At 39.6% G+C, this 25,280-nt stretch overlaps 1 protein-coding gene across 3 annotated transcripts in view; it reads left to right on the forward strand.

Moving 5' to 3' along the window:
* LOC114050462 (hyccin-like) overlaps window positions 1–25,280 on the forward strand; it is a 114,483-nt gene that overhangs the window by 25,240 nt on the left and 63,963 nt on the right. The gene's annotated exons all lie outside the window — the stretch shown is intronic.

Genomic DNA, 25,280 nt, shown 5'->3' on the forward strand with positions numbered 1-25,280 from the left:
ACAAGGTCAATAATCTGCTAAATGATTGACAGGTGGAATTTATAGTCAGGCTTTCTATCATAGTTTTTGGTGTGGGACTGAAGTACCTTTAGCTCAGGAAAAGGAGCTGCTAGCTCGTTTGGGCTTAGAAATTTTGGGAAATGATAAAGCCAACCACCTCCTTAGCCTAGGGGACCACTGTGCTCTGCTCAGTGCTGAGAATTGTGCCAGTATAGCCTATGGGAAATAGAAACGAGTCAGAGAAAGGGCCAGAAGATCCTCACTGTCAGAGGGAATGTTATTTCAGCCTTTTCTGTACCCTGAGTGACCAGGGCAGTACCTGGCATACAGGTAGGAGCTTCATAAATGTGGATTGTTTTGAAGTGCTCTCTCTTCTCTCTGCCTGAGCTCCTGTGGATGTGGGCTGGTTCTTCGATTGGATCCTTTGCTACAGCCTGGACATGAGAAAGCATTTTCTGCATATACTCTTGAAGCCCTGGAAGAGGCTCTGTTAACAGCATGTTTATTATTTCAAAGTAGATAGAGTGAAAATTTGTGCGAGGAGTATATACCTTTCTATACATCGGTCTCTCTGTGTGTTTGTGTGTGAAAGGGTCAGGGAGAATACGTGAGAAATAGGCCCTAAATGTATATTTGGTAACTGATTGCTAGTGTATAATCTTAGGAACGTTGTTATACCTGTTAGTATAATGTACAGTGGCCAAGAAAATTCATCCTCTAGTCATGTTGTTTTCCTAGTTGTCTTGCATGTCTGTTCTTGTCATTAAACCAATTTTTATTATTTACTGTGGAATATCATCTGAATCTGTCACCATATCAAAGCCTTTGCTCTCACCAAAATTCTCTGCTTCATAAGCTAGATGTCAGTAATTTTAGTCCAATTCATTGAATAGTTATAAGAAAACCGCCAGGACTGGCCGAGTCCATGGTACTGGTCCTGGTACCCATTTCAGGGGGACTTTGCTAGCTTCTCTTTTAGACTGTGCTCTGCCCTCATATCTTTCACCCTTGAACCTTCAGATGACCAGTGCCATTTAAGTGCTTCTTCCCCTGAGAATTGGCAGGGTTTTTTTGCCCTTCTCAGTTCCTTGCCAGTCATGGTTTTAGCAAAGATGTATTAGAAGGGTACTTTGGTGAAGCCATAATTTCATGAGTTCTTTCTCCACCAATCATAATGTTTCCATCTCATGTTCTACATGTGAAAGTAATCCCATTCCATCCTGTCTCCTCCATGTTTTCCCACAAATCCTGGGACGCTTTCCTCTTATTCTTTTAATATCTTTGGGAGCGTGAGCACTCTAAGTGTCCATTTCTTAAATCTCAGTCTTACTATATGATCTCATGTCTTACATATCCTCCTCATTCATGGTCTTTTATTCGGCTTGAGTACAAGTTATCATTAGGAGTGACCTCCTGCTGTGGGACTTTCTGTTGCCCTTTGGGTTATTCCTAATTTTAGTGTGTCTGAGGCTAGTAGTGTTCCATGATTTGGAGCCATGTCACCTCATTAGAAGAGTATCAGTATTAGTGAGATGAGCTTTTGTAATTGTGGCGGCATGGCATCATTGAAAGTATTACATAGCTTCCTAAAATTGATCTAGACTTGCCAGTTAACAAGCATTTACTAAGTGCTGGGAAAACAACACAAGCAGAAAGAAAGACAGTCCATGTTCTCAAGGAGCTTACATTCTAATGGGGAACAAAAATATGTAAGAAGAAGCTAAAATCTGAGAGGCCAGAGCAGAAGATAAAGGTCCCAAGCTCGGGGCATGGTGAAGAAAGGCCAGAGAGTTAGAAGTGCAGCCAGGAATGGAGGGAGATTTGGTTGGCCTGGACCTCCCCTTAAAATAGAGGTTCTGGGGGGGAGTGGCCAATCTGAAGGAGAGGCCATGGGGCTGCAGAGTACTGCCAGTGTCAAAGGTTAGGCCAGAGGTAGACTGAGCTTCCAGAGTCAAGAGCTTTCTATGGCATGGTAGAGAGTCAGGAGTATAGCCTGGAGAGGAATAAGGCTGCATACCATTATCTGGAATATAATGGGGTTTTCATCTCCTTTCTTTTTCCAGCTTTGGTCATAAGACCAATATGTTTCACATTACTTTGTAATAAAGAAAGAAAACTTTGTAGTATTCTAAGACTTAGTGAAATTGGTACATGTCATTGTGAATAGGAAACTGGAAAACCTTGGAAAAAGGGAAATCTTTTTCTGTTTTTTTTTTGGGGGGGTGGGGGAGGTATTATGTGAACACTTTCTACAACATTGCAAACATCTTTGAATCTGTATCTCTGTATTTGCTGAGAGCTCCTCTTCTCTCCTCCTTATCCTCATTTCACATTACTAAGATGCTTTCCCCCAATATGTGTCTTTTACCCCATTTCCTGGCCAAGGGAAACCTCTCTGCATGCACATGTAATCCCATTTCATCCTGTCTCCTTCAGCAGTTTGTCTCTTTTATCATCCCGACTTTTTCACTGATCTTCAACTGCTCTCTGCCTATTGGCTGCTTCTCTGTTGCCTATGTCTCTCCCATCCTTAAAAATACCCTCACTGGAGCCTTCTAGTAGCTATCATCCTATATCTCTCTTCCCTTTTGTAGCTAAATTCCTTGAGAAGGCCGTCTGTAGTCGGTCCTCCTACTTGTTTTCCTCTCATTCTCTTACCTCTGTAGTCTGGCTCCCACCTTCATCATTTAGCTGAAACTTTTCTCTCCAGAGTTACCATTGCTCTCTTCACTGCCAAGTATAATGCCCTTTTCTCAGTCTTCATCCCTCTCAACCTCTCTGCAGTAGTTGACACTGTTGATTACTCTCTTCTTGATTTCCTCTACTCTCTAGATTTTCATGACACTGCTCCTGCTTGCCTCTTCACCCCTCTGACCAGTCCTCAGTGCCCTTTTCTGAATCTTCATCTGGTTTGTGCCTGTTAAATATAGGTGTCTTCCAAGGCTCTGTCTTGGGCCCTCTTCTCCCTCTATACTATTTCACTTGGTGATCTCATCGACTCCTATTATTTAGTTATCATCTCTATGCATATGATTCTCAGACCTACTTATTTAACACCAGAGGACCTTTCTCCTGACCTCCAGACTTATATTTCCAATTGCCCATTGGACATCTTGAATAGGATGCCTTGTAGATTTCTTAAAAGTAATACATCCAAAACGGAACTCATTATTTTTCTTTTAAAAAATTGAATTTTTTTTAATCAGCAAAAATCCACCTTTTCTTCCTCCTTCAGTGCTTTCCAAATTGAAAATGAAGAAAAAACAAGACCTCTGTTATAAGTAAAACAAATACCTACCTTGGCCTCCCCTCCTGCCTCCCCCCCCCATGCCTCATTTTGCACTCTGAGTACATTACCTCTCTCTCAGGAGGTAGGCAGTATGTTTGGTGATTAGTCCTTTGGAATTATGGTTGGTCATTATGCTTGTCAGAATCTCTAATTCTTTCAAAGTTGTTTGTTTCTACCATGTTTTTGTCATTGTGTAAATATTCTGATTCTACTCACTTCACTTTGCATCAGTTCATATGAATCTTCCCATATTTTTCTGAAACTATCCCCTTCATCATTTCTTGTAGCACAGTAGTATTCTATCATATTTATATATCATAATTTTTTAGCTATTCTCCAATTTATGGGGAACCCCTCAGATTCTTATTCTTTACCACTTCAAAAAAGTCTATAAATATTTTTGTACATTTTTAGAGATTGTTTTGCTTAGGATTAATCCCTTCCTTAATCTACCTTTCTTCTAATTCCCCTTTCTACCTTTTCCCTCTTGTTTTTCTACTGAGTGAAATGTATTTCTGTACCCAACTGTGCAGCTGTGCGTGTATGTACTGTGAGTTAGATAGACTTGGTGGGCCGGTTTGGGAACCTAAACACTGTAGCATTATTTCTCTAGGAAGCTTGGGTCTGAGTTCCAAACAACCAGCTTCAGTACATAAAAGCTTTTGGAGCTTTGAGAATCCAGCCCAGTGTTTCCATTGGACTTTGATTGCAGAGAGGATGGTGTGTACACTTGGTCTTGGGAGCTTTGGCTTTTAGAGAAAAGGTAATTTTTTAATTAAAATGACAGTCTAGCTTGAAGCTGGGCACATTACAATTTATCCCATTTCATTGCTGTTGTCCATGATGTCACTTTGAGTTTCTTGCTGTAAGAGTAGATAGGATTTATGTTTATGTTCCTTGGTAAGATGTCAGCAGCTTAGACCTGTTATTGAATTGGGCAGCACCACAAGTGAATGATTCACCTCTTAAAATATTGATCGTGGAATTTTGGACCATTAGGCGAGGCAGGAAGTCTTGAGCGCTTTATTATAGTCTTATATCAGTCTAATAATTTATTTTAATATGGTTTTAAAATATAAATGAGCATTTATTATCACTATTGTTGTTGATGTCTGAGTGCTAATGACATGGAATGGATTTATCCACAACTCCATGAGTTAGCTGAGTAGTACACAGATAGTGAAAAATACACATACACACACGTGCACACTGGAGTGGGTCAGGACTTAGGTCTTCCATTAAAAAAAGTCCTTTAAAAATAGAAATTGGTATTGGACCCTAGGAAAATATTGAAGGAGCAGTGGAGAAATTTTAGGAGAGAATTCACTGCTCTGACAGAAAAACTTGTACTAATGATTAGTAAGGCCAGTATTGTCTAGAAGGTTTTGTCTCCTGGCCAGAAGGGTTCACCTGAGGCCTTCTGACTTCCCATGTATCATTCTTTCCCTCTTTGCCACATGCTCGTTAACCAGGTAGCGCTCTTCTGTAGTATTGTATGGATGAGCTTTTCAATGGAGACCCAAGCCAACTCTGGTTCTCATTGGTCAGGGAAGATTGGGATTGACTCTGTAGCACTGACTTAGGTACCCCAATTGTTGATATTTTCTGGGGAATTGTAGGAAAGATTTCTGACCTTCTGGGAACATTTGTGCTGGGAAAGGAGGAGACAGATAGGAAAGACTTAGAGAAAAGGGAAATCAGAGCAAATTTCTTAGGCTTTCAAATAGGTAAAAGAGAGGAAATTGAAGTTGAAAAAAAAGTTGAAAGAACAATGAACTTTGTGGCAGAGCAGCATGGTTTAAATGCCAGCTCTCCCACTTACTTGTAGAATGACCTCAGGCAAAGCACTAGGTCATTTTTTTTTTTTTTACCTGAAAATTGATGGGGTTGGACTAGATGATATTAAAGCTTCCTTCTAGCTCAAATTCTTATGATCTGGTAAACAATTACGATGTAAACTACTGTATTTAAAGAGCATTTTTTACTGGCAGAAAGTGACTGAAACACTGAGAATTGTCCTTACTGTCTGAGTGGTAGAAAAATGAAAGGTTGCCCCTGTCACTTTGCTTCTGTAAAGCTATCATGTCAGTTAAAATGGCAGTCGGAAGAAAAAAAGAAAAGCTTTTTGTACGTGGGGTATTTTTCCCTCTTAGTGTTACAGTCAATGATAAGTATTTCTAGAAATAATGTGCAGTGTTACTTGTTCTGCAGTTTCAGAAGTTTAACCAAGAAACTTGAGTGCTTAAAAAACTGAAGCAGGAGTACATGAATGTGTTGGAGCTAAACAATTTTAATTGCTTAAAATATATTATGTTCATTTTTTGTGGAAATTTAAAAGCAGATTAGAAAATAGAATTGTTAGCTTCTGGTTGTTATGTTGTGAATGCTTTAATAACTTCAGATATTTTATTTTCATCTTTTAAAATCAGCTTAATCTGAATTCAGTTAAATTCTGGATGAAGGCAAAAAAGGAATTTTTTAAAAAAGTAGTGTTGAAGGCAGTATGGTCTTAGAGGAAATGGCACTAGCCTAGGAGTCAGAAAACCTGCCTGCTTCAAGTTCTGCTGTTAATGAGCACTGTGACTTCTCCGTGCCTTTATCTAAATGAACTTCATTTCTGATCTTGTGCAATGCAGGGACTCCCTCGATGAAGTGTGAAGTTCCTTCTAGCTGTTCAATAGGCAATAGTACCAGCCAGCTGTGTTTCATGTCTTTTGACAAAATGATGGGCTTTAAAGAGAAGGTAGGGGAACAGGTGAAAATGAATGTTCTGTTTTGTACAAATACCATCATTAAATATTAGACTGGTAGTGGAAAGGTCCACTCCGCCTGTTAGAACTCTCTAAATTAATATCTGAGAACCAGTTCCCTTCAAAGAAAAATGTCTGCTCATCCGAAATAAGCCCTTTCCACCATTTTGGAAATAATATCTTGTAGTTCTTAGAGCAGAATGAATTTAATTTTTTTTCTTAGTTGTTGTTGTTCAGACTTGTATTTCAAGATAACTAAGCCAATCGGTAAAATTAGTATAGATTCTTAGACTTAGGGTTTGAAAAAATACTGGACTTATGGTTAAAAATCAGATTACAGGCTACTGACTTATGTTCTATTGCCTGAGCCTTCCATCACTCTTGGAACATGGACGAGGAAACAAAAGAAGTAGATCACCAGTCTCCTAGAGTGAGCAGATTTTAAAGAGCCAGCCACAGACCATCTCAACAGACCTAGCAACTATGATTTTCATTTGGGGAAGTGTGGAGTGGGAGTGCCCTGGATTAGTAAATTCCATCAGTGGAAAAGGGAGCCTGGTGATGGTATTCCTTTAAGCAGCTTGCTTAGTGAGGGGGCTCTGGATCATCCCTTGGGGGAGATGACAAGAGAGGGATTCAAGGGCATATGTCAATAAGAGATGAATAAAAGGAGGGCTGTGGAGTGGTGAGGGCTGAGCTGCACTTCGATAACACTATTTCTTGACTTTTTCTAACAACATTTGTGGCTCAGGAAAGAGAAGGCCATTCAATGGTGAAGGTGACTGTTAAAGATGATCAAGGCAGAAATAGTGGGAAAGAGAAGGGGCCAAAGGCTTCAAGGCTTCATCCCATGTTTAACTGTCAAGCTTATAGACTCAAGACTATAAAGGGAAAAAAGTGAGAGGGATGGAAAAGGAGAACAAGGAAGATGGGAGGCCATAATAATAAAGAAGAGAAGGTTCCCAAACAGTGAGGTAGTGATGGAAGTAAAAGGCCAGGAGGAGGATGGTGCAGGAGGACCTGGGCCTGAATCTCCCCTCCACCCCCTTCTACCAGTATGACCTCAGGCAAGTCACTTCAATGTGTGCTTCTGTTTCTGTATCTGTAATATGAGGGAAGGAGGTAGGGTTTGATGATCTGTAAAGTCCTTTCTAGCTCATAACCAGATAAAAGTTGTATTCAGAGAAGAGAATTTCAGTGTTCAGGATAGATCTTAGAGGAGCAACAGTTAGCAGTGACGGTGATTTCTAAGGCATGATCTCCCCTGTGGGTGGCAGAAGTCAAGTGGAAACAGGTCATGGGAATTGAGGAGATTGCTAAACTGTAAGGCCGGTTCAAAGGGTCATCTTAATATATTTGGAAGCCACCAAATGTAATGACAGGGTTTTAGAAGAAGTCTGAGCTAGTTTACATGGCCATTGAGAAAAGAGAGAGAGTGCCTGGGAAGTCAACAGATGACAGCCACAAGGAGCTAGACGGCATAGTATAATTGGATGAAACTAATTCCACATAAAGAGAGGTGGCTAAAACATGATGGCATAGGGATTGTTGGAAAGTGGTGATGAGGAGGAAGGAGTTTGCAGGCTCTTCCTATGATTAGAGGGTCATGAGAGAAGTGGCCAGCATTGGAGATGGTGACAACGGATGTATAGTCTTTACGGAAAAGCCATTCTAAAGTTAAAACAGAAGATGGAAGGTGTGTGAAATGAAGAAGAAGGAATTTTATTAACAATAGTGTAGGGATTACGGAGGGCACAATAGAAGAAGTGGGTAAAAGACAATAGAGATTTAGGGGAGGGGGCAGCTAGGTGGTACAGTGAATAGACTACTGGGCCTGGAATCAGGAAGACCCTGAGTTCAAATCTGTCCTCAGACACTTACTAGCTCTGTGATCCTGGACAAGTCACTTAACCCTGTTTATCTCAGTTTCCTCATCTGTAAAATGAGCTGGAGAAGGAAATGGCAAACCCCTCCAGTATCTATGCCAAGGAAACCCAAAAGTGGGGTCATGAAGAGTCAGACATGACTGAAACGACTGAACAACCACAAAGAAGAGAATTACTACAGAGGAGAGTATAAAGATAGGTAGCATGGGAAAGGGATTGGTGAGGAAAAAAAAGTCTTTTAAAAAGTATAATATTTTATTTTCCCCCCAATTACATGTTAAGACAGTTTTTTAACATTTTTTTGAGTTCCAAATTGTATCTCTCCTTCCCCTCTCCCTGAGATGGTAAGCAATCTGATATAGGTTATATATGTGCAGTCATGTAAAACATTTCCATATTAGTCATTTTTTAAAAACATTTTCTTTTATTTATTTATTTTTAGTTTTCAATATTTACTTCCACAGATTTTGAGTTCCAAATTTTCACCCCATCTTGCCCCTCCTCCACCCCAAGATGGCATGCATTCTGAATACCCCTTCCCCTAGTCTGCTTTCCCTGCTATCTCACCCCCCTTCCCCTTCTATTTTCCTATAGGGCAGGATAGATTTCTGTACCCCATTTCCTGTATTTCTTATTTCCCAGTTGCATGTGAAAATATTTTTTTTAAACATGTGTTTTTTAAAACTTTGGGTTCCAAATTTTCTCCCTTCCTCCCTTCCCACCCACCCTCACTGAAAAGGCAAGCAACTCAACATAGGCTATACTTGTGCAGTTATGCAAAACACTTCCATAGTAGACATTCTGTGAAAAACTAACTCTATTTCCCTTAATCCTATCCCACCCCCCCCATTTATTCTATTCTTTCTTTTGACCCTATCCCTCCTCAGAAGTATTTGCTTCTGATTACCCCTTTTCCCAATCTACCCTCCTCTCTATCATCCCCCTACTCTCTTGTCCCCTTCCCCTCCTATTTTCCTGTAGGGTAAGACAGACTTCCATACCCAATTGAGTGTGTATGTTATTCCCTCCTTAAGTCAAATCCTATGAGAATAAGATTCACTCATTTCCTCTCACCTTCCCCCAATTCCCCTCCACTGTAAGAGCCTTTTCTTTTCTGTTTTTTTTTGTGAGATAATTTACCCCGTTCTACCTTTCCCTTTCTCCTTCTCCTAGTATAATCCTCTCTCACCCCTTAATTTTATTCTCCAGATATGACCCCTTCATCTTCAACTCACCCTGTGCCCTCTATCTATCTGTCTATCTATCTATCTATCCATCTATCTATATATCTATATATATATATATATATATACACATACATACAATTTTTTCCCTCCAACTACCCTAATACTGACAAAGGTCTCATGAGTTACAAATATCATCTTTCCATGCAGGAATGTAAACAGTTCAACCTTAATAAGTCTCTTACGATTTCTCTTTCCTGTTTACCTCTTCATTTTCCACTTGAGTCTTGTATTGGAAAGTCAAATTTTCTATTCAGCTCTGGTCTTTTTATCAAGAATGCTTGAAAGTCCTCTATTTCACTGAATGACCATTTTTTCCCCTGAAGGATTATACTCAGTTTTGCCAGGTAGGTGATTCTTGGTTGTAATCCTATATCCTTTACCCTCTGGAATATTATATTCCATGCCCTGTGGTCCCTTAATGTAGAAGCAGCTAAATCTTCTGTTATTCTGATTGTGTTTCCACAATACTTGAATTGTTTCTTTCTGGCTGCTTGCAATATTTTGTCCTTCACCTGGGAACTCTAGAATTTGGCTACAATATTTCTAGGAGTTTTCCTTCGGAGATCTCTTTCGGGAGGAGATAGGTGGATTCTTTCAATTTCTATTTTGCCCTCTGGTTCTAAAATATCAGGGCAGTTTTCCTGGATAATTTCTTGAAAGAATGATGTCTGGGCTCTTTTTTTGATCATGGCTTTCAGATAGTCCAGTAATTTTTAAATTCTCTCTCCTGGATCTATTTTCCAGGTCAGTTGTTTTTCCAATGAGATATTTCACATTGTTTGCTAGTTTTTCGTTCTTTTGGGTTTGTTTTACAGTGTCTTGATTTCTCATAAAGTCACTAGCTTCCAATTGCTTTATTCTAATTTTTAAGGAGGTATTTTCTTCGGTAATCTTTTGGACTTCCTTTTCCATTTGTCCAATTTTGCTCTTTAGGGCATTCTTTTCTTCATTGGCTTTTTGGACCTCTTTTGCCATTTGGGTTAGGCTATTTTTTAAGGTGTTATTTTCTTCAGTATTTTTTTGGGTCTCCTTTAGCAAGCTGTTCACTTGCTTTTCATGATTTTCTTGCATCGCTCTCATTTCTCTTCCCAGTTTTTCCTCTGTTTCTCTTACTTGCTTCTCAAAATCCCTTTTGAGCTCTTCCAAGGCCTGGGACTGATTCATATTTTTCTTAGAAGTTTTGGATGTAGGAGCTTTGACTTTGTTTTCTTCTTCTGGTTGTATGTTTTGATCTTCTTTGTCACCAAAGTAAGATAATATAGTCTGACTCTTCTTGCGCTGCTTGCTCATGATCCCAACCAATTACTGGAGTTTTAAACTCTTTGTTAAGGTAAGAGTCTGTTTCCAATGTGGAGAATGTACTGTCCCAAGCTTTGGGGGTTTGTATAGTTGTTTTCAGAGATACTTCTAGGGACCTGGAAAGTGTCAGTTCTTTCAAGGTGGTATGATAAGGGGCCAGGTGTTTTCTCTCCATCGCCACAACAAGCTCCACTACGCCAGTGCTCCTCGTCGCCCCAGGATCGCCCCTCAGAACTGTGACCCAGATCCAAGCACAGGTAAAGCAAGAGATTCTTGCCTCAGCCCTGGCAGAGAGATCCTTGCAATCCCCCCTGCTCAGCCACTCGATTCCCCCTCAGTCTGCGGGCCGGAACCTCAGAAGCCAGCCGCTGCCCTCGGGGCAGCTGAGATCTAGCTTCTTCTCTCATCGCAGTCACAGACTTTTCCCACTGACCTTCTCAGTTGTCTTTGGCATTTGTGAGTTGAGAAGTCTGGAAACTGCCACAGCTGCCTGCGATTCAGTCCTCTGAGGCCTGCTCCAGGGTCACTGCGGCCTGCGCTCCCACACCGAACTGTGCTCCTGTCCCAGCCCGGTGCGATATACCTTTCCCATCAGCCATCCAGGCTGTCTTGGGCTGGAAATTTGTTTTACTCTGTTTTTTTGTGGGTTCTGCTGCTTTAGAATTTGTTTAGAGCCATTTTTTGTAGATATTTGGAGGGGTTTGGGGGAGAGCTCTAGCAAGTCATTGCTTTCCCTCCTCCATCTTGGCTCCACCCCCCCATATTAGTTATTTTGTACAAGAAGACTCAAATAAAAAAAAGAAAGAAAGAAAGAAAGAAAGAATGAAATAGCGTGTTCAGTCTATATTTAGACTGTATCAGTTCTTTCTCTGGAGGCAGATAGCATGCTTCATCATTAGTCCTCTGGGATTGACTTGGATGTTTCTATTGCTGAGAGTAGCTAAGCCTTTCACAATTCTTCATTGAATAGTATTGCTGTTACTATGTACAATGTTCTCCTGGTTCTGTTCACTTCACTACACATCAGTTCCTGTAAATCTTTCCAGGTCTTTCTGAAATCATCTTGCATGTCATTTCTTATAGCACAAGAATATTCCATTACATTTATGTACCACAACTTGTTCAGCCATTCCCCAAATGATGGCATCCTCTCAGTTTTCAATTCTTAACTACCACAAGAAGAGCTGCTGTAAGTATTTTTGTACAAATAGATCTTTTTCCCTGGGGAAAAAAGTCTTAATGATGGAACAGCTGTTATGGTAAACAGGATATGGTCCAAAATAAGAAAACTTTTTCCTCCTCTCCCTCTTATTTCCCCTTGGAATCTGGTTTTGGACTCTCCTCTTGGACTGAGACTCTCCTCTTGGGCTTTCAACTACCGTTACCAGGAATTTCTTAGTTGTTAAAGACTGTTATTTTCCCATCCAGTTATGGTTTTACCTCTTTGTAGTGAACACTGATTGCCCTATCCTCTTGGGTGTTGTCTCATCCCTGGGTTTTGTGACCCTACTGATCTGACCACTACTCAATCTACCTTTCTGGTTCATCATCCATGTACCACCCTGTATGAGGTGGTCTACACCAGAGCTCTGTTCAGGGTCTTCCTCATTCTCTATACCCTCTTGGTCATCTCATCAGCTTCCATGAGTTCAGTGATCATCTTTCTGCAGATGACACCCCAGTCTTTATCTTTAGTCCTAATATCTCTTCTGAGCTATAGTCATGTTACCTACTGCCTGCTGGATATCTCTACTTTGGAGTTTAATAGGCATTTTAAACTCTGATTGAATGAAATGTTCTAATTTTTATTTTAAAACATTTTATTTTTATAATATTTTGAAACAGGTTTATTTTGTTAAAATAATTTTGTGCTGAAGAAAAATATCTATGACGTTTAGAACTAAACCTTTAAGATTCGGTTTTATTTAACTAATAAACAATATGAATGTTTTTTTGTTAGTGATATCAGCCATATGCAGAGTAGGGAAAATGTTCCACACTTTTTATTTAACATGTTCAATTGAGAATCAGTGTTAAAGTAGAAAAAAGGCTGCATTTGGAAGCAGAGGAATGGGGGTAGGGGTGGGGAGCTAGGGAAAGATCCTTTACCTGTTTCCACCTCTCTTTGCTCATCTAGTAAAATGAGGGGATGGGGCTAGATGCCGCTCGTGATCACTGTAGTGATTGGGAGGTCTCTTCAAAAGAGATTACCGAGGTCACTGCAATCTCTAAATCTAAGATTCTTCCCTTCCCACTGACTTCCAGCTATCTGCCTCAATTAGCTTTGAGAAATGAACCTACATTTTATTGATTTTTTGATTTTATCACATAACAAATTTAAAAACTTAAAACACCTTGCTTTGAAAATATAGATTTCTCTTCGAAAATGAAACCTTTATCTGGAGAAACCATTTTCTATAAGGTTATAGCAAACAAAAACTATACCTTTTGTTAAAAACAATTCATGAAATTATATGACTCTGATGAATGATTTAAAGCTTCCTTAATACAAAATATAAAATATCAATTCAATACATTTGGATTTTTATATTTTTTATATATTTTTTTTATATCATGGAAACTGAATTTAAGATGGAGAGTGACAGTTTTAAGCTATTACATTTTCACCAAAATAAACAAACATTACTTGCGGTTGATAATTGAAATTCAAATTAGTGTTGTACATAGTTTAACAGTACTAATTTAAACATCAGTACTCTAATTATTGTTAGTTTGAAAGGAAATAAACTGGCTTCTTGGCAGCATCCTTCCCAGCTTCTGGGTAATCAGTGTCATTACCTGTTTCATTTATTTACTCAGAAAGATTAAATTTTAAATGCTATAAAATTTTTTAAATTGAAAAACAGTTCTTTTCAACTTACATTACCAAGACTGAAATCACATTCTTACAAGATCTGAGATCTTTGTCCTTTATAAGACGTAAGGAGAACAAAGTGGAAGTTTTGATGTGTGTGTCTATTTCTTTTTGATTCTTTCATAGCCAGAACTAGCAGGGACCTCACAGGTCTCTCATTCTACAGAGAAAGGAATTGAGGCCCGTTTTCTAGCTCAACCACCATCTTCTGCACACCCTTTTTGGTGGCTCCCAGATGACCTTGTATTTAACTACTTTGCACATATTTGATTTTATTTACTTTATTTTTGTGCTTTATATGTTTTCATATATACTCCTCTCCTGGATTAGAATGTAAATTTCTTGTTGGCAGGGTCTGTTTGCTGATTTTGCTTTTTATCCAGAGTGTCTGGTACCTACTAAGTGCTTAATAAATGTTTGTTGATTGATTTAACAGATGTACTGTTAAGTGAAGATGGTTGTGATTTAAACATGAGCGAAATATAGAAATATTTTCATGTGAATTTAAAAATATAGAAAAAATAATTAACTTCACAGAAGTACCTCCTCAGAAACTCAAGATGCTTTCTAATAGCTGAAAAAACCCTACCCTAAAAGGACAGAAAAAGGAAATAGAAAGTATATTGCACAATAAGAACCAGGCACCCCTGTTTATATCTTCTTTTTTTCCCAGGAAGAAAACATTCACCACAAACTATATTTCTCAATTTTTTTTTAAAATGTAAAAGAATGGTCTAAGTTGCTTAGTTTGCTTAATTGATATTTATAAATGCTCCAAAATTACAAAATCAATATATACTCTGGTTGTCCATGTGTATTAATGGATTAAGAAAACATTTATAGATGAACTTGCAGGCATGTGCTTGGCAGTCATAGAAGTCTCTTGCTGAGTGTTAGTAGATATTACAGAGAGTTTATTAATCCTTGTTTCTATTTTGTATTGGGCTTATGCTTTATATTGGTAATTCATGTTGTCCTTGCCCTCAGTGATTGTTTTAGTCACTCTTACTCATCTGGGAGTGTCGATAGATTAACTAGGGGGAAAGTTTCTGCAACAAACAATAGGATTGTGGTAGACGAGTATGATAGTTGTCCATGAGAAAGGGCCACGTCACTGACCACTTTCTGCCGCACCACTTTTAAAGAGGCCTTTACAAGTCTTCATGAAGTTTCCATTTTTTCCCATGATGCATTCGTATTTTAGATTCCATTTTTAATTTCTACATTTCCTCAACATTTTCTTAACAAGTTTTCCTTGTTGAGAAGTTTTTAAAAGCTGATTGTTCAAAAGTCTTGAGCATATTGTCATATATAGTTCTTGTCCCAGACAGCTCTAACACAGTTATTTTATAGGCTGATAGGTTGGAGCTAGAAGGAACCTTAGAAATCGTCTGGTCCAACCCTCCTTTTACAGACAAGGGGCCTTACCCCAGGTTACAGTTAGTAAATAGCTGAGCAAGGATTTTTTAGCTCAAGTACTTTTGTACCAAACCCAGTGAATTTGCTTTCTGCCATGAATCTATGTGTGTCTTGGACAATAATTTTTGTATTTTAAAAACACGATTCCAAATGCTGTCTCTTTTAGGCTATTTAAACCTTTAACTAAGGTACTAAAATGGTGATTTTTGATAAATATTTTTTGCCTTGTTTGAGAGAAAATTCTGCAACATGTTTTAGTTCAATGTAAGGAAAAAGTTTCTCATAATTAAAGCTGTCCAAAAGTAGGATGGGCACCTTCAGTGAAAGTTGTGTTGGTGACGTCTGGAGGGTTTTAAGTGGAGTTTGTAGGACTTCTTGTGAGGCGGGTTGTAGAGGGCATTTCTGTTTCACTTGTATGTTAAGACCAAATCTTCTGACTCAATTCCTTCTAACTTGGATTGCTGGCAACGCCAAAGATGTCTGAGGATAGCTTTGTGGTGATTTCATTTGTTGAAGGGAGCCTCTATAGTAGGGGTTCAGTGCATGGCACAAAGTAACCATTTGACAAATGCTTGCTGATTGAATTGAGATAGGTAGGTGGAAAGGTGGGTGGAGAAACTAGGGCAGTTTTTGTGGCCTGTCCTACATTGGGGACAAGTGTTAAGTAAGTAGAAGAGAATTAATATAACTATGATTTGAATAGTAGGCTTAGCCAATTTTCACGTCATTGATTTTCATTTGAAATCCATCACACTCTTAAAAAACCTTTTTTTTAGGTGTGCAATTTTCCTATATCTTTCCAAAGGATTACATAAAAATTTAATTTGATATCATTTTGGAATTGATATTTATATTGCTGGCCAAGAACAGTCATTTGAGTCAAGGAATTTAAGAGATTTACAGTTCTCCCTTTGATTCAGTTGTGAAACTATTACAATTCATTTAACCATTTTGTGACAGGTTTTCAAATGGTAATGCTAACTGCAGCGATTTTAATTGGTTGAAACATTAATAAAAATGCCTATGGCTATTTGGAAATAGTGTGCTATGTTAATATTTTTTTGTTGGACACTTTGACGTAGTTTTCAAAACCAAAATATATCAGAAATGAAAATTCTAACTTTTTTTGGTTTGGCTTAAACTTTATAGTCAATATTTGGAATAGTTGAACTGCTAGAGAATGAAACATTTTATTCCTTTTTATGTATAGGATTATATGAGAAGTGCTATTAGTAATGTAAGTATATTAAAACCAAATTATTCATTGAGGATGATCACCACCACAATAATAAAGAGCTATATGAATGTGTGTTGTTAAGGGTTTCAGAAGTGCTTTCCACCATCAGTCCTGTTAGGATAGTATGAAGAGAGGAGAATGGGGAGCCCACTAAGAGAAGGACCAGGACGAAAGCCTGGCTTTTGCCACCACGGCTTCGTGCCCTATATCTCCTCGATAGGGCGAGTGGCTGGATAGATACTCGTTCTTTTCTGAGTCTCTGTATCCTCATCAGCAAAGAGGGCTTCAGAATAATTGGAATAACTACCTGACAGGAATAATTTGAAATCAGCGAGATAAAGTATGGAAAGTGCTTCATGTAGAAATGTCAGTTTGGGGTATTATTGTTATGGTTATCCAAGGCAAAAGTGTGAAGATAATGGGAAAAAGGGGAGAGAAGGAACTTAATCACTTTTTAAAAGAACTTTTGGGTATGATGCAATAATTCTTAAGGGAACAGCTAACCATCAGTTTTTAATTAACATTTGTATAGGACTTTATATTTTATATATCAGTCAGCCAACAAATATTTATTAAATACATAAAATGTGCTAGGCACTATGTTGGGGATACAGAGAAATGCAAAAGTCAGTCCCCACTCTCAAGGAGCTCACAGTGTAGTGGGACATAGCACCTTAAGGTTTGTAAAGCACTTTATAAATGTTATCTCATTTGATCCTCACAACAACCCTGGGAGGTAGGTGATATTATTATCCCCCTTTTATAGATGAGAAAACTGGAGAGAGAGAGAGGTTAAGAAACTTGCCAAGGGTCCCACAGGTAGTAAGAATCTGATGCTGGATTTGAACTCAGGTCTTCCTGACTCTAGGCCCAGCTCTGTATCCATGGCACCATGTAGCTGACTCCTTTAGAATGCTTTCAAATTTATTATCTCCTTTGATTTTCAGAACTCTGCAAGGTAGGCATTAGAATATCATATTTGAGGAAATATAGAATTTCATATTTGCTGCAAGATTACATAATTTGCACAAGGACCCACAATTACTAAATAGCAAAGTTGGAACATGAAGTTGGGTCTTATGACTTTAAGTCCTGGGTCTCCTGCAGTCTCTCGACAACATCCAAATTAGAATTTTCTACTAAGATTTCTCCATATTCTGCCATACATAGACAGATTTGGGAATCATCTGTACAGAGATGATAAGTGACTCTGGCCACTGCTGTACTCACCAGGGGAGAGAATATGGAGGGAAGAGAAAGGGACCCAAGGCCCATTCTAGGTGGTTCAAGAAGGTGGATCTAGTGAAAAAAAGACTGAGAAGGAGTCATCAGATATGTAGAAAGAATCAGCATTTATTAAGCACCAACTGTGTGCTCAGAGTTGGTGACACAAAGACCAAAATGAAAGCGTTTACCTTCAAGGAGCTTCCATTCTCCTAGAAAATGGAGATGACGGTCCTATGGAAGACAAGGGAGAAGATGTGCAGGAGGAGAGGTTAGTGGAGTGTCAAGAGCTGTAGGAGAGATCAGGCTGAAGGACGGTGAAGAAGATGAGGCCCTTGGTAACTGCCAAGGAAGCCTGACTGCCCCCGTTAAGAGGTGCCATGGAAGGAGGGGATAGTAAAGACACAAAGGAACCTTTTTAGAATTTTAGCTGAGAGAAGAGGTGTGGCGTGATGGCATAAGGAGAGAGCAGGCTCAAATGAAGGTTTTTTGGTTTTTTTGTTTTTTGTTTTTTGTTTTGTTAAAGAGGGAGATTCTTAACTCTGCATTAGGAATTCTGATGGCTCTACCTTTGGTCTGTTATAGTGAATCCAAGCTGGCTGTGACTCCAATAATAGCAGATAATATGATGAGCAGAATGCTCTAAGATACGGTTTACTGAGATTTTAAATTGAGGAAATGAGGTGCTATAGTAGATAAGACACTGGATTTAGGAAGACTCAAGTTTGAATTATGCCTCAGACACTTAAAAGTTTGTGACTCTGGGCCAGTCACTTAACCTCTTGAAAACTATTTCCTTCTCTGTGGAAATGGAAAATAATAGCACCTACGTCACAGGATTGTTTGAGATTCGATATGAGTGGATGAAAAAGCACCTGATTAAGTGCTTACTGTTTATAAAGCAGATGCTTTAATCCACTGGAGAAGGAAATGGACGACCACTCCAGTGTCTTTGCCAAGAAAACCCCATGGCCGTTATCGGCATGCCATGCATGACTCATGAAGAGTCAGGCACTATGGAACAGAAAGTTTAGAAGGCACTATGCTGAGTACTGTGAATCCAACTGAAAAGGAAGACAGTCCTTTCTAGAAGCTCACATTCTAATAGGGGAGGCAAGTCAAATGGAAAGGGCCAGTGGTCTTGGAGTCCAGTAGCAGAGCAGATGGTCAGGCCTCTTCTTTAATATCACTTCCATTGATAAAATCGTGTCAGTTTCTGGTGTTGAACCATTTGGCAGTGTCAAGGATTTGGGTAATGAGAACTTTCTTTCCAGATCTTCAGTAGCTGTATCCATGTGTAGTACCTGTAGAAATAGTTGCCAAGCTGCATCTTTAGAGGTTGCTTCCCCAGACGGTGGCAGTGGGGGCTGTGGAGGACTGGTGGTCTGGGAGGCGCTGACATTCCCCATGGCTCATTTGGTTGACAGCTGATGGTGGTGTTGATGGAAAAGGTGGACCCTTTCTCCATAGTGATGACTGTGGGGATAGGCTGGAAGCAAGGCTGATGATATGGGGACTACTTAGCTTCTCGGGGCTCTCCACTGGGCTCCGAATGGAAGTAGTATTGGATGTTTTCCTTCCTTACTTTTGCGTCCAGACTTTTGTGACTTCCATCAAGACTCAGCTCAACTCCTACCTTCAGGAGTCTCGCTCAGGTTCCCTCCTCACACCTCCCACTCACTGCTAGGGCCCTCTTCTATTTTCATGTTTGTCTCTCTCATTAGAATGTGAGTGCCTTCAGGGCAGGGACCGGGTTTCATAATTCTGCCCTCCTTTGTGTCCATAGCACCTAGTACAGTGCCTGGTACACTTATTGTTGTTCGGTTGTTCATTTGTGTCAGACTCTTGGTTCCTCCATGGACCATACATATTGATATTGTCCATGGGGTTTTCTTGGCAAAGACACTGTAGTGATTTGCTATTTTCTTTTCCAGTGGATGAAGGCAAACAGGGTTAAGTGACTTACCCAGAGTCACACAGCTGGTAAGTGTCTGAGGCCAGATTTGAACCCAGATGTTCCTGCCTCCCAGCACTCTATGCCACCTAGCTACTGCCTGGCACATAGTGTTTAATATGTGTTTTGTTGACTGACTGTACTTCAAACTCAGCATGAGTTTTCTTTGTGATGTGACAGGCAGCTAAAAACAGCTAATACAGTCTTGGATTGAATTAAAAGGAGAGCTGGAAACGAGGAGGTGAGAGCCTCTCTCTGTTCTATCCTCTTCAGTTCTTTTCTGGAGCACTGTGATCAGTTTTGGAAGGATGTTGAGTCCTTGCTGATCAGTGAGCGCCATGAAGAGGGCAGCCAGGATGGTGAAGAGCCATGAGGATCAACTGAAGGAAATTGGCATGGTTAGCCTGGAAAAGAGGACTTACGGCTAGGCATAACTGTCTTTAGGTGTTTGAAGAGCTGTCATGTGTGAGAGGGGTTAGATTTATTCTGAGTATTCACCTCTGATCTGTTGGTTTAGATTTGGTCCCAGAGAGCAGAACTAAGAGGGGTGGGCACCCCTGCTCGGAGGGCTTCCAGCAGAGACCAGATGGTCACTGTTAGGGGACGCCATAATGGCAGTTCTACCTAGGTCTTTCTCATTCAGAACCCAGAGTTTTTCTACATTACGTCCCAATAAAATTTTTTTTAAAAATTAGGTTTATTTTTCTTTTTTTATTTCTTTTTTTTTCTTTTTTGTGAGGCAATTGGGTTTAAGTGACTTGCCCAGGGTCACACAGCTAGTGAGTGTTATGTGTCTGAGGCCGGATTTGAACTCAGGTCCTCCTGACGCCAGGGCCAGTGCTGTATCCACTGCGCCACCTAGCTGCCCCCATCCCAATAAGATTTTAAAGGGCATGTTGCTCCTTTGTGGTTGTGTTTGTAGTTGATTATGCCATTGTGATACAATTATGTTCTCTCTCATATTTTTTTTTCTTGGCATGTCCCTCAGACCTGGAAGGTGTTTTTTTTAACATTCATTTTTTTTTTTTTTTTGGAGTTCTAAATTCTCCCCCTCTTTCCAGCTTCTCCCTCACTCATTAAGAAGAAAAGCAGTATAATATCCATAACACATAGAAGTCACACAAAACATACTTCCATACTAGCCATGTTGCAAAAAAAGAAAAGAAAAAAAAGAAAAATGCTTTAATCTGCACTCAGAGTTCATCATTTTTCTCTCTGGAGGTGGATAGCATTTTTCATCATGAGTCCTTTGGAATTGTCTTGGATCATTGTATTGATCAGAATAGTTGTATCTTCCACAGTTGATTATTGTAACAATATTGCCATTATTGTGTACAATGTTTTCTTGGATCTACTCACTTCATTTTGCATCAATTCATATAAGTCTTCCCAGCTTTTTCTGAAACCATCCCTTTCTTTGTTTCTTATAGCACAATAGTATTCCATCACCATCATATACCACAAACTTGTTCAGCCATTCCCCAATTGATGGGCATCCCCTCAATTTCTGATTCTTTGCCACCACTGAAAAGCTGCTGTAAATATTTTTGAACATAGTGGTCCTTTTCCCTTTTCTTTCATCTCTTTGGAACATAGACTCATGGTATTGCTGAGTCAAAGTGTATGCACAGTTTTATAGCCCTTTTGGGTATGGTTATTTGCTCTCGTTTTGGAGAAACCATTTTCATTATCTATTTTAAAATTATTTAAATGACTATTTAAGGAATGTTCAATTAAAATAATCATGCATATGGAATTAGAGTTTGTCATACTTCATACTAGATAACTGGGGGGTTATCATCATTGCCTGTTTGCATATTTTGTTCCATATATACTCTACCCTTTATCTTTGGCTTCCATCCTTTCTCTTTGCTTCCTTTCCCCTAAATGGCTAGCTAAGATACCACTTCTCTTTAGTTTCGCTGTCGTTTTTATAGTGATTGCTGCTGTGACTTGTTTCAGACTTGGGAGAGTAGAAACACATTGACTGTGTCAGCGAGAATTAAATTCTCTCACTGCTTTGTAATAAAAAGTGAAAAGCTTTAACCCCATTCCTGTCTTCTTCAGCAGTCACCTTCCTCTCTCCCTCCTCCCCCTTTTATTTAGTGAGAGTATAGATTGTTTCTACTTTACAGACTCAATTCAATCTTGTCCTGTCAGGCACACCTTCATGTTAGAGATATAGTAATTGATGCCAGTAGCATCATATCTGAAAATGAAAGATGATATGCAGTAATATAGTTAATAAATCTTGTAAGAATTAAGCTCCTGTGTGACAGCATTTTCCAGGATGTAATATATTCCTCTCTCTCCTCCTTCCCTCTCCCCCCCACCCCAAAAGCTTGACTTTGTCTTCCAATGACATAAAGTCATGTAAGTATAGAAATTTGCAGCTCTTACTGTCATTATATCACTGTTAAAGACCCTTCACAGTGTAGCAGTCTCACAACAGCCACTCGTAACAATGGGAAATAGGAGAAGAGAGAGATCTGCCTTGTAACAGTCTTCTAGAGCCACACAGTTGGTTAGAAGTCTTAAACATTTACTTGTGCTGTTTAAGACAACCACTGGATCATAAAGCTTTAAGTATGGGTGGAACTATATGGCCACTGAAGTCCTTTCCAAGTTTCAAATTCTATGATTCAGTGAAATTCCATATGTAGTCAAGTTATAGGATGTACTAGAAAAGTGAGTAACCAAATTGTAACACTTTTGTTTCCTTAATTTTTAGTTGAGAAAAAGCCTAGCTGCTCATTTTGAAAAAGCTTGAGTTTAAAAGACTCATTTTGGCTGTTTATCAGACTCTCCACAGTAGCTATTTTACACCTCCTTATTCCACAGTGTTCTACATGACTTCCTCCTTCCTCCTTCCATCGATCCATCCATCACCACTAGCTGTCATCCTATCACACCCTTCCCTTTCACGGATAAACTCCTTGAGAAAGCCATTTACAATTGTGGCCTTCAGTCCCTTTCGTCCCACTCTCTTAACTCTCTAGAGTCTGGCTTCTGACTTCATCCTTCAACTAAACTTGCTCTCTCCACAGTTACAAGTGATCTCTTAACTGCCCAGTTGGGCCTTTTCTCACTCCTCATCCTTCCTGACGTTTCTGCCGCCTTTGACACTGTTGATCACCCTCTTCTTCTATATCCATTCTTCACTCTAGGTTTTTGTGACATTTTTCTCTCCTAGTTGTACTCCTAATTCTCCAACCTAACTTTTTCATTCTCCTCTGCTGTATCTTCATCCAGGTCATGCCCACTAACCATGGTTGTTCCCCAAGGCTCTATCCTGGGCCTCTTCTCTCTCTATGCTGTTTGCTTCATGATTTCATCAGCTCCTATGGATTTAATTATCATTTTTATATGTATTCTCAAACTGTTTATCCAACCCGAACCTCTCTTAGCCTTCAGTTTTACATTTCCAACTGCCTAGTGGGTATATCAAAATGAATATTCCATTGGTTGTTTTTGTTGTTCAGTCGTGTCTGACTCTCCATGGCAAAGATACTAGAATGGTTTGCCATTTCCTTCTCCCAGTTTCCCCATTTTACAGATGAGGAAGTGAGGCAAATAGGGGTTTAAGTGACTTGCCCAGGGTCACACAGCTAGTAAATGTCTGAGGCTGGATTTGAATTCAAATCTTCCTGACTCTGGGCCCATTGCTCTATCCACTGCACCACCTAGCTGCACATACACATCTTATCCCATACACATCTTAAATTCAACATGGCCAAAACTGAACTCATTATCTTTGCCTTCAAACTTTCTCCTCGTTTTGACTTCCCTGTTCCTGTCAAGGACACCATCTTCCCAGTCACCTAGGCTCCCAACCCAGGTGCCGTTCTCAATTCCTCATATTTTTTGCTGCCCCCCCCCATCCAATATATTGATGAATCTTGTTGATGGGACTTCTGTAAATTTCTGGTGTATTCCCCACTCTGTCCTCTGACACAGCCCCTACCCTGGTGCAGAGGCTTATCACCTCATGCCCGAGCCATTGCAATAGTTGCCGGTAGGTGTGCCTGCCTAGCCATCAAAGCGATGTTCCTAAAGTACAGGTTTGACCATGCCGTCCGCCTCGTCAGTAAACTGAAGTGGTTCCTTCTTGCCTCCAGAATCAAATAGAAAGCTTCTCTTTGGCTTTTAAAGCCCTTCATAACCTGGCCCACTCCAACCGTTCCAATCTTCTCTTTCACTCCCCTCTACGTGTTCTGCAACCCAGTGACGTTTGCTTCTTCCCTGTTCCTCACAAATGACGCTTGCTACCCCGACTCTGGGCCTTTTTGCTGGCCGTCCTCCCTCCTGTCCTCCCCCATGCTTGCAAGTCTAACCCTCTTCTCCTTATTTCTCAAGTCTCAGCTGCACTCCTATCCAATATGCCAGTGTCTGCCCTCAGAGGTTATTGCTCTTATAGCTTGTGTTGGTCCTTCCTGCACACGGTCACTTTCATGTTGTCTTTCCCATTAGATAGTAAGTTCCTGGAGGGTAGGGACTACTCTTGCCTTTCTTTCCATCGCCCTCACTTAGCACAGTTCCTGGCACATTCAGTAAACTCTTAATAACACCTTTTCATGAATTCATCCATATGATAAGTACTTTTCTTCAAAGTTTGTTATGATCTCTGGTGCCTTTCTTTACCCCTATACAACTGCTGTGTAAGTTCTTCTCATAGACTGGTCTTGCTAGTCTCTGGGAAAATAGAACTTTGTGAAGTTCATGCACCTGATATTGCATCCCACCCCCATATCTCCAGGTAACTATTTCTCCATATTAAATTTACTTTTTGCTAATCAAAATCAAAGTCTATTACATTTTTTAAAGGAATTGAATAGAAATTTTTCCAAAAAATTGTTTGTTTTAGATTTTTTCCTCTCTACTTTTAGCAGTCTTCCTCCAGAGTTTTAACTATTTAACAGCTCTCTCTGGGTTATTCTTGGAGCTTGCATTTATACTCCCAGGCTGGAACCCCAGAGCATAGTAGCCACCCTTGGATTCTAGGGATAACCCTGTGGCTATACTTCTAACACTTGTAAGCTCATAAGCCCTAACCAGTATTCTTCTCTTTAACCAGAATCCAGTACTTTTACATAGCTTTTAGCAAACAAGCATTGACTAGGATGGCATAGGAAGAACAGTTGGTACAAGACATTCTCCCCCCAATTGTGGAACATACTGTCCCCCAGATACAATGTTCATGGAAAGATGGCTTCAAATATAGGGAACAGTGGTATTGAGGCCCATATGTGGCAAGAGATAACTCATAACTGCTGGTCCTGGAAGTCCTTCGTCTTTTTGTAGAGTACTCTTAAAGTGTTTTTCAAGATGTTTTCACTGCCACAAAGGACTAAAATATTATTTTTAAAATATGTTAAATTTAATTAGTACTTGGTTCAAAATCAACTTTGTATGAATGTTTTTCTTTTTATACATTTGTACTTCTAGTGTTTTTCCCTTACCATTTCCATTAAATTTCCAATTAATTCTGGAATTTTAAAATTGTTATCAAGGGAAAACAAATGTCTAATATGACTTGCAGCTGTTATTACTGAAGCTGACTGAAAAATTTTGCAGTCATTTTATGCATGGTGACTGTGATGCTTTTGTCAGGATCCTAACATTTTCTGTCTTGTATATATACATTGATCTTAATAGTGAATACATGAAAAAAAACTTGTCTTAAGTGTTATTGTGTGCCAAGGACTATGCTAAGCTCAGGAAATACAAATAAACAGTAAAGATAATCCCTACTCCAAAATAATTTGTATCCTAATGAGGGAAACTACATGCATAAGGAAGTGATGCCTGCATTGGAGAACTGATCAGAAAGTTCAAGGGATTGTGTGTGTGGTGGGGCATAGGGAAGGCCTTTGATGTACTACCCCTCCAGGACTAGTAGCAGAGTTGATTTGATCATGGTTCTCAAACTGGAGGTGATGAACGGGATGGATAACCTGGATGGGAAGATAGTTGATGACTCAATGGAAAAGATGATCGGGGAGGAAGTGGGTAATAAAGTCAACTATGGCTGAGACCTGCCTGAAATAGTGGACCAGGTGGTATAGTCACCAGCTGAGATGGGATAGTAGAGGAAGGGCAG

Source organism: Vombatus ursinus, unplaced genomic scaffold (assembly GCF_900497805.2).
Source record: "Vombatus ursinus unplaced genomic scaffold, bare-nosed wombat genome assembly UNPS02014799.1, whole genome shotgun sequence".
In the NCBI taxonomy this organism is placed as follows: Eukaryota; Metazoa; Chordata; class Mammalia; order Diprotodontia; family Vombatidae; genus Vombatus; species Vombatus ursinus.